General features: G+C 38.7%; 1 protein-coding gene across 3 annotated transcripts in view; it reads left to right on the top strand.

Moving 5' to 3' along the window:
* Positions 1 to 6,202: 6,202 nt before the first annotated feature.
* The window catches only part of CYSLTR1 (cysteinyl leukotriene receptor 1), an 87,068-nt gene continuing 82,839 nt past the window's right edge, over positions 6,203 to 10,431 (top strand). The window contains exon 1 of one of the 3 annotated variants that reach the window (XM_028841951.2): positions 6,203 to 6,742. The gene's annotated coding sequence lies outside the window, so the exon portion shown is untranslated. The remainder of the gene's footprint in view (positions 6,743 to 10,431) is intronic. The other 2 variants (XM_001100982.5, XM_077989488.1) reach the window with 2 other exon arrangements.

Below are 10,431 nucleotides of genomic sequence, written 5' to 3'. Positions count from 1 at the left end.
GTTACAAGGAAACAACCGAGAGGTTGTTTTTACAGCTATTTACAGATCATAAGCACTTTCATGTGCATTAGCTCACTGTTCCCAGTGCAGTACAGGGTGGAGAGCATTATCCCTTTAGTCTTATTAATTACAAATGAGAAAACTGAGACTCACAAGGTTTAAGTGACTTGCTCTGCCCCAGGTCATACTAAAAGTGATGGAGCCAAAATAAACCTAGGTCTTGGGATTCCAATTTCAAGCCAAATGAATGTTTTCCGTTTACCTTCAGCGAACTCCAATAGCTAAGGCAGTTTTACAAATAGTACTTCAGTTGTCCCTAAGCCTTGTTCTTACACCACTCCCTAACACACAAAAACAAGCAGGAAATACATACAAATAACACCTGGCAGATGCTGCCATTGTGGTAAACATGGTTCCATATGTTAAAGTGGTCCTTTGCAACTAGATACTCAATGGCAATAATTCCCTGCCCTGGTAGTATAACACCCTCCAAGACCCCAAGTTATCTCAAAGTTACCCAAATATGTCTCTCCAAGAAAATATTTATAAGAAGGCATGCAGTATTTTGGGTGAGAGGAGGCATTGGGTAGGAGAGGAGGATGAACACATAGGCAATAAAATAATTTTATCTGAATAATACCTTATAGTTTATAAAGCCCTTTCATGTCTTTCATATTATTTGATTTTTAAATTCTGTGAAATAAACAGAGCTGAGATTATTGTGATCATTTTTTCTAATAAGAACACTAAGACTCAGAATGATGGAATAATCTATCCAAGGATGGAAAAAAAATCATCTTGAGATAGCCTTAAGGCTTTTGAGGGATCCTCTCTGGATTCAGTTTCCTCATCTATAATATGAAAGGGTGGGACTAGATTTATTTATTCAACAAATCAAACAAAGCAACACTACAACTAATTTGCATCATGTTTCCTCATGTGTAGAATAAGAGGAAGACATGGATGCTCTCCCTGGTTCTCTTCAGCTCTAACATTCTATGGAAATAGAATCTGCAGGACTCTAGAACTCACCCAGATTTGCAGGGCAAGCTGAAATTTGGCCCAGGCTCTCTGTCTCCCAAGCCTGCCTTGTGAGTAAGAGTTGGGGGTTGACTCTATAATCTAAACATCTTCTCTGTATCCTTCCCATGCCCACCAACCCAGGGCGTTAAAGTCACCATTACCTCCATCTTCTCATTGTATAATCCATGGTATGTTTTTCACATCCAATTCTCCCATCGATAGTGGATGACCTCTCCTATGACAGTCAGTCTTTGGGCCACTTCTCTTTAATGAATCTGAATTTTTTCAGAATTCTTTTTTTTACTTTTATATTTAGGTTCAGGGGTACATGTACAAGTTTGTTACATGGGTAAATCATGTGTTGCTGAGGCTTGGTGTACAAATGATTTTGTCACCCGGGTAGTAAGCATAGCACCTGGTAAGTAGTTTTTTGACCCTTGTCCCCTCCCAAACTCCCCGCTCAAGTAGTATCCAGTGTCTATTGTTCCTATCTTTATGTCCATGTGTATTCAATGTTTAGCTCCCACTTATAAGTGAGAACATGCATTATTTCTAAACTTGACACATTTCTAAGTCATTGTAGACAGTCTCCCTAATTAAGGAAAGGCCTAGCTCTCACTGAAGGTCTTTGCCTACTTCCTCCATTACTGGTCCTCTCTTGTAGCAAAAGATGAGGTAAGAGCAACTGGCTCCAGTCTAACTGGCTCCAATTCCTAGGCTTGGAGACCGTGAAGCAGGTTTCCTGACCACACACACCCAGAAGACTCTCTGTCACCTCATCTGCCAAAATTTCCTCCAACCCAGCCCACCTCCCCATCCATAGCCATCTCCAGCTGAACTCAGGGGCAAACACTAAGCAGCAGGAAGTAAAGCTGGAGCTCATCATAATCATGACACCTCTCATTTGTATAACTTTTTTTATTTTATTTTTTTGTTGTTGTTATTTTGTTTTTTTGTTTTTTTCATTGAACCTTTATGTATATTTTCTCTTTTGGTCCTGTCAGGAAAGAAAGGCAAGAACTGCAAAAATTTATGTAAAGGAGCTCCCTCATCCATGCTAACCAGGTCCGACCCCCCCCCCAAAAAAAACACTTTAAAGCCCACAAATAGTCACACACACTCAATGTGCTTGAACCATGCTCAGAGATCCACACTGAATATAAATAAATATATAGAGGTAGAAATAAATCTGCTTCCTCTTCATTAGACACCAAAAAACCTGGGTTCTTCTCCCGACTTTGACACTTAGTTATATGAACTTGTACTGATATTCTTTACCCCAAGCTAGGTATTAATTTTAACATCTGTCCTAACTTTGTGCTGTTCAATGCAGAGCCACATTCACATGTGGCTCTACTACTGAGTGTCTGAAATGTGGCTAGTGTAATTAAAATACAGAATTATTTATTGTATTAATTTACATTTAAATCTAAATAACCGGGTGTGGCTAGTGGTTACCACATGGCTAGTGGTGACAGCACAGAATAATGTACGGGGTAATGTAACATTACTTAGATGATCTGTACCATCTCTCCTAGGTAGTCTATGCTATTTTGTTCACAGGGTTCATTCAACCTCATCCAGCACTCTCAGTTAGAGGGCCCTTGCCTCACTAAAAATGACAATCCAGGGTTGTTTTATACCCATGGAATAGGCCCTGGGGCAGGAAAAAGGAAAGTTGTAATAGCCATATTTCCACAGCCAGCCTGACTTTTTTTTTTCATTGTCTCCATGTTTCTATAAGCTGGAACTGAAAGGTGAATCATAGCTATCCTAGTCTCTGTGAATGAGTGTGATAAAAGAAAAGCCTTAGACAAATTAAAGTTAACAGAGTTTAATTGAGCAAAGAACAATTTGTGAATCAGGCCATCTCCGAACCAGAAAAGGTTCAGAGAGGCTCCAGCGCTGAGGTATGGTTGAACATCTATAGATAGGAAAAGGAAAGTGACGTACAGCAAGTCAAAGTGAAATACACAAACAGTTGGATTGGTTACAACTTGACGTTTTCCTTATTTGAACATGGTTGGAACAGTTGATTACCTTTGTTTGGTCAACCTTAATGATTGACACAAGAGTAGGTTACAGTCTGTTTATACTTCAAGTTAGGTTGTAGTTCACTATGTACGGAGAAACCTTTAGGCTGAACTTAAAGTATTTCCAGAAGACACCTTTAGACTAAAATTAATTTAACAAGCATATATGTCTGTATAGAGCTGGGCTTTGAGTATAGTCATGCTCTTTACCCTTCCAAAGTGCAATTAGTATTGGCTGTGAAAAAATTTCAATCCTGGAGAAAGAAAAATTACTCTTTTTGATTTTGTGGTAAAATAATGGCATCTTGAGAGAGCCTCTTTCTAGCCTGTTTTTTCATCTATAATATGAAAGAGTTGGACTAGATTTATTTACTCAACAAACCAAACAAGGCAATGAGCTAACGGCTGAGGACACGATGATGAATCAGACATGTCATACCCTCAGGAATTCAATTTAATATAAAGTCTGAACCAGATGATGATTTTTCATTACCTCTTTCAGCTCTGACTCCACATAAGCTATGGATCCTGTCACTTATGTGTGAATACTGTTGCGACTGAAAATTATTTATCCTTCTACCCAAGTCTTAGTTCATTGAGACAGATTTCCCATCCAACTACGTGTTATCCCCACTCTCCCTCACCACTCCCTATTTGGTCTTCCCTATCTCAATAAGAAAGTAAGAACTGAAGGAGTCTGGGAAAATGAGCAAGAGTAGAGAGACAGCAGCAGATAGGTATCATTCTGGGCTCTTCAACCTTTCCTAAAGTGAAAGAGAATGTGAGAGTAGATATGTAATGAAGATGGATGGATGGGAAGAGAAAAGATAAAGAGATGAAGAAAGGATACAAGGAGTCTGATGTCATTTATAGCAAATGTGGTGTAAATTGATCCAGCTGTACAAGGCAAAGACCCATTTGGGAATGGGTGCATCACTGCATTTCCCATTGTTCAGGAACACAGAATTAGCTAATGAAAGAAACAAGTAGGGGAGCACAAAGAAGAACCACAAGAAACACCCTCTCTGCCACAGCTATTTTGGTGCCAACTTGAAGCTCAAGGATTGAAGGGGGCCTGCCCCTCCACACCTGTGGGTATTTCTCGTCAGGTGGGATGAGAGACTGAGAAAAGAAATAAGACACAGAGAAAAAGTATAGAGAAAGAACAGTGGGCCCAGGGGACAGGCACACTCAGCATGCGAGGACCTGCACCGGCGCTGGTCTCTGAGTTCCCTCAGTATTTATTGATCATTATTTTTACTATCTTGGTGAGGGGAGTGTAGCAGGGCAACAGGTGGGGAGAAGGTCAGCAGGAAAACATGTGAGCAAAGGAATCTGTATCATGAATAAGTTTAAGGAAAGGTACTGTGCCTGGATGTGCACGTAGGCCAGATTTATGTTTCACTTTACACAAACACCTCAGTGTAGCAAAGAGTAACCGAGTAGTATTGCTGCCAGCATATCTCGCCTCCAGCCACAGGGCGGTTTTCTCCTATCTCAGAATAGAACCAATGGGAATGGTTGACTTTACACCGAGACATTCCATTCCCAGGGAGGAGCAGGAGACAGAAGCCTTCCTCTTATCTCATCTGCAAACAGGCCTCCTTCTTTCACTACTACTCTTCAGCAGAGACCCTTTATGGGTCGGGCTGGGGGATGGTAAAGTCTTTCCTTTCTCACGAGGCCATAACTCAGGCTGCCTCAGTGGGGGAAAATCTTGGACAATACTCAGGCTTCCTTGGGCAGAGGTCCCTGCGGCTTTCTGCAATGTATTGTGTCCCTGGTTAATCGAGAATGGAGAATGGTGATGACTTTTACCAAGCATACTGCCTGCAAACATATTGTTAACAAGGCACATCCTGCACAGCCCTAAATCCATTAAACTTTGATTCAATACAGCACATGTTTCTGTGAACACAGGGTTGGAGCTAAAATTACAGGTTAACAGCATCTCAAAGCAGAAACAATTTTTCTTGGTACAGATCAAAATGGAATTTCTTATGTCTTCTTTTTTGACATAGACACAGTAGCAATCTGATCTCTCTTTCTTATCCCCACAAAGGATCTAGTCCCTTTCTCTTTTCTTCATTTCTTAAGTATGAATTGCCCTTCCACTGTAGCTCAAAATGGCTATAACATTTCAGACTGGAGGAAAAGTGATAATTCACTCTTTGTCTCACTTATAAACTTTCCTATAGATCTTTGGGGATCCAAACTCAGTTGAAGAAATACTAGTTTGAATGTCAGTTTAGTTACTAAAACTCCCTAGGAGAGGATTAGAAAGTCTAGTCTTGAATCCAAATGTTATCATCCCTTCTAATGTGGTTGGATAGCCTTTTCCTCCAACTATCACCATCACCACCACAATCCAGAACTCTGTGAAAAGAGATAAAGATTCAAGGGGCCTTAGAGCGATTGTCCCAGGTTGGTTGTGAGGTAATTCTTGTACCTAAAGATACAAAGTTTGGGTAAATGACTTTGTCCCTACGGCAGGTAGCAAGCCAGAAGGCTACTGCTGGGCTCATATTTTACAAGTACATAAAACTAGTTGTTAGTTATGGGGCATGTTTACAAAGTGTTAAAATCAACATATTTATGCCCATCTCCATATAGAATCTTCTTAATATAACTCAAGATAATTGATGTAACAAATTCACATCAGGGTCTTCTCAATTTGGTTTTTAACAATGAAGTGCTTACCCAGGCTTCAATCAGCACATACCAGACTGCTATGTCCCTATTCTCCAGAAGCCATACTGAGCACCCCAGAGCTCTAACACCTCAGAGCCTAGCCAAAGACCAAGAACACTTGCCTGATCCCCCAAATTTCCAACACAGGACCACTGACAGCAAGCCCAGTCATTCCAGATCATCTTCAGTGGGACAGAAAAAGAAAAAAAAAAAACAGTTTTAATCCAATGGAGGCAATTTATTGTTATGAAGACTTCGGGAAACAAAGCTCAAAAAGTAACCAGAAAGGAAAAGGCGTTTTAGAATGTGGATAGAGCCACAGGTGTCATTAAGGAAAGAGAGTGAGAAACAGAGAGATGAAATTTACGTTGCTTAAGATCAAGTTTCACATAATGCCAGTTATATTAGCATATACTGGCATGATTATCTTTCCCCACTTACAAATAGTCTAATGACTCACAGTCATAGAAATCAGAGAGAACTAAGCTGAAGAGAGAACACTCCCCTCTGCTTCCCATCTTAAAGCAGCAGAATAATTTCCTGAGAATTCTATTCCTGAAGCTAGGAAGAAAAGCTTATTTATACATACACGCAACCTGCAAGCCTCCAGTTTCTATTCTTCCTTCCTCTCTGACCCTTCCCCTCCCCCACTTTGCACCAGAGAAGTCAGACTCCGGGAGTGCTTTAACAGTTTGAAGGCTAATCTGAAAGAGGAAGAAGAATCTGTATATCTGTATATATTGGCTAGCAAATGTGCCCTGCCCTCTCTCCTCTGAAAAATAGCAGCAACCCATCTTTGCAAAGAAGCTTGCCTATAGAGCAGGCACTCTGTGAATGGACTGTGCTTTTATGACCCTACAGGGTATCCAGATACTGTGCAGCTCACCAACAAGGATTAGTTGCAAGGACTGGTAGATCAAATTTACTGAAGACTTGGAGCTTGCTGCTGAGAAAAAACGCAAAGGACAGTAAACTGTGGACCTTGAAGTTAGCAGGTAAGGAAACTCAGTATTCAGTACTGAGACCAGAACAGTATGTAGTAAAACGTTACTGATGGTAAATTTTAGCAAATTCCCAGGAGTTTGGGGATAAGTTATCTGCCTTGCTTGCTTTAAGTTTGGGTGCTAGTATGAATTCTTTCTGCTTTATTTCTTAGCCAGAGATCTGATTATATGATCAGTCTGTCAACAAATATTGCTCAGTGCTTCTTCTAGGGCTCAATGTGGCAATATACAGAGGAGACACACTCTGCAAGCCTCTAGCACCTTTGCAATTAAGCCAGAAATGTGAGATATGTTTTCAAATCCCATTTTGAGCGTTCAGTGGAGTTTCTCTAATGTAGTGATATTTTCCTTCAATATGGAAAATAAATATGTAGTGATTACTGAAGGTAAACCAGTGGAGAGTAAAATTTTCATAAGGTAGTTTCACATTTATTATCCCACCCGAACCTTTCAACACCCTATAATTTAGACAAGGTAGGTGTTACTGTCCGTGTTTATGAAAGAGAAAATAGACTGAGAGAGGCTAAAAAAAATTCTTGAAACACACCGTACAACTAGAAAGTAGCCAGTTCTGGCCAGAGACTGTAAAAATAAAGCTCTCTCAACTATAACTGAATAGAAGAAAATTGCACGATCTATTTAGCAACTTAGACTCATCTGGCGTAGACTAAGTTTACACAGAGCCAAAAATTCATACATTTTAATAAAATCTTTAGCCAGTAACATTTTTCTACTTAGCGGCAAAAAAGCTGTTTTCAAGAGGAAACAAATGGGTTGGTGAGCTCCACCTACTGAATTCAGTGGTTCTGCTTTCCAGTATTCTGATTATTTTGAAACCTAGAGAGAAGCTATGATACCATACGTCTAACAAATGATTATTTTAAAAGAAACTGTAACTAAATCTGAACTAGACTGTACACTATTTTAAATACAAAAAAAAATGTATTTTTACAATGCATTACAAAATACAAAGGACTGCATTACATTTGAAATACATTAGGAAAATTTGTTCCTAGACAATTTTAACTTTATTGCAAGAAGTCTTAATCATTCAAAAATGGTTTCTGTTGTTGTTTTACTATTAATGGCTTAATTAGAACTAAAAGCTATCTGTTTTTACATCATAAACAACTTCAAGTGCTATATTTACATTCATCCATAAATAAATAAAAATTATTTATTTTTAATAAAAAATTGTTCCCCTGTTCCCCTAAGTATTGACTACACCAGCCAATCAGGGTTCCTCCTAATGAAATAAGTCAGTTTGGGAGTCAGTAAGCACACAGATAATGGTAGGTTAAGAAAAGTTTGCAATTTGCTTTTAGACTTAATCTAGCATGTTAGTGTATTCCTAACCCAGAATCATCAATTCTCATTTTCCACTACCTTCCCTTAATGAAATTTTGATGCATTTAGAAACTATTTATCTGTCATAAAAGCAAGATTCTTCCACAGTATAGAAAATTATAAGTTTGTATTTTCAGTATAATTGGCCGATAATAAAGGGAAGGTGCTGATTCTTAAGGTACATACCCAACCTTGTGAATTCGATACTGTGAATGGTAACTATCATAATCTCCCAAATAACATTGCCCAGTATGGACCTCTACTTTGGTCCATTTTGTTGTTCTCATGTTCTTAACACCTAACAGTGGCTGCTCTAAACTATCTTGCTGCGTGGATTTCAATGGGAGATAAACTGGGTAACTGGGATCACTGGGAGTTCACCCTAGCTTTGACATGTAAACAGCTGGGTGTTCTCTGGCAAGTTAATGGCCATTAGTATTTCTTGGTTCTTTTGTGTATCTAATGCAGTAATGAGCTAATAGGAATATTTTCTAAATCTCTTAAAATGATAAATATAAAATCTGAAAGCAATTTGAAAACACAAACCACCATCAGAAGGATTTTGTTTAAATTCCATTCATTCCAGTAGGATAAAACACATAACAAAACTGATTGCATGGGGAGAGAGTAGAGCTAGATACTTTCTACTCCCTAGACTGTATTTCTAGGTCAGGGACATCACTCTAAGTCTCAGCAACTTCATCCTACTCTTAGGACCTGTCAGTAGCATCAAACACTCTGGATTATAGTTGTCACTAGCCCTACAATACTTATGCACACCCTCAATGTGAACTCTAAAAGGAGTAAAACTATTTAAGAGTAGTATTTAAGAAGTATTTCTGTGAAAGCACTATCCACTTTTTATTGTTACTACTTTAACCAAGCCCATTGATTCTTAGGATTATATGCTAAGGATTAAAATAGTTTTTTGCACCAAGTTTTGAATGCAACACAATATCCCACTACTCTTTCATAAAACCACTAGTTCAATCACAGATTTGGTTATAATACAAATCATGTTTTTAAAATATGTATGTGTAGTTGTGTGTGTGTGTGTGTGTGTGTGTGTCTAAAATAAAAAGACCTAAAGTCACTTTTATCTCTCACTCCAGTGTTATTTGCATTTCAGGCCACATGAACACCTATGTGGTATGATTTAAGGGTCAGTGAGAAAAGTTTTCCCAGTTCAATCAGATATGAACAAACTGTTGAAAGATATATTTATATCAGTCAACCCTACAAAAGATAGATTAGTCAGTATGTCAATTTGTTGCTTTGCAGTGCAGAAATAAAACTGTTGACTGTGTGTGGTGGCTCACGCCTGTAATACCAGCACTTTGGGAGGCTGAGGTGGGTGGATCACAAAGCTAAGAGATTGAGACCATCCTGGCCAATATGGCGAAACCCCATCTCTACTAAAAATACAAAAATTACCTGGGTGTGGTGGTACCTGCCTGTAGTACCAGCTACTTAGGAGGCTGAGGCAGGAGAATCGCCTGAACCCAGGTGGCAGAGGTTGCAGTGAGCCGAGATAGAGCCACTGTACTGGAGCCTAGCGACACAGTGAGACTCCGTCTTAAAAAAAAAAAAAAAAAAAAAAAAAAAAAAAAAAAAAAACTGCAAGGAAGCCTGATAGACTCATAGCAAGAAGTACATATCCTCATCCTTACAGAAAAGGCAATAAAGTCATTCCTTTTACCTAATTTGATTAGATAAATCCAGACATCTTAGGTCCATTAATTCATGTTACAATCAAGGTGCTAAAACACCATCAGATGACAATTACTTTTGCCTTTAATTAAGAATTCTTTATGGATTAGTAGAAAAGGCCACTGTATAAATTATTCTATACTGCTGCTTCATTCTGTCTCATCCCACTCCATCTCATCATGACATGACCTCTCCTTTCTTTGTGCCCCACAGTCCTTCTTCTAGACTAGGGGTGGGGGGTACATAGGGAAGAAAAGAGAAAGAAAAATATTTTAAATTTGGGGGATAAGTTAGGAAGAGGTCCTTATAGAAATAGAGGAAAAGAGACAGAAGAGTAAACATAAGCCCTTGGACATTTAACACATAGTTGATTTTCCTTTTGATGAATAAAATGTCATTATCTTGTTTAGAGTGCTTTCAGAATCAATATAACCCAGACATTTGAGCTCCTACTTAAATGTAACTGATAGAAAAGAAACAGGAGTTCAGATCTAGACTTAGGGTCCTTGAGCTAAAGAAAAAATAGGAGATATTTGGACATTGTTTTATTTTTCATCAATCCCTTTTCCCTAAAAGGGAAAGAAAAATCCAATTTTGAATAGCATTTCAAGATGTCTAAAGTA

Source organism: Macaca mulatta, chromosome X (genome assembly GCF_049350105.2).
Source record: "Macaca mulatta isolate MMU2019108-1 chromosome X, T2T-MMU8v2.0, whole genome shotgun sequence".
Taxonomy (NCBI): domain Eukaryota; kingdom Metazoa; phylum Chordata; class Mammalia; order Primates; family Cercopithecidae; genus Macaca; species Macaca mulatta.
This window is presented reverse-complemented; position numbering and strand designations above follow the sequence as displayed.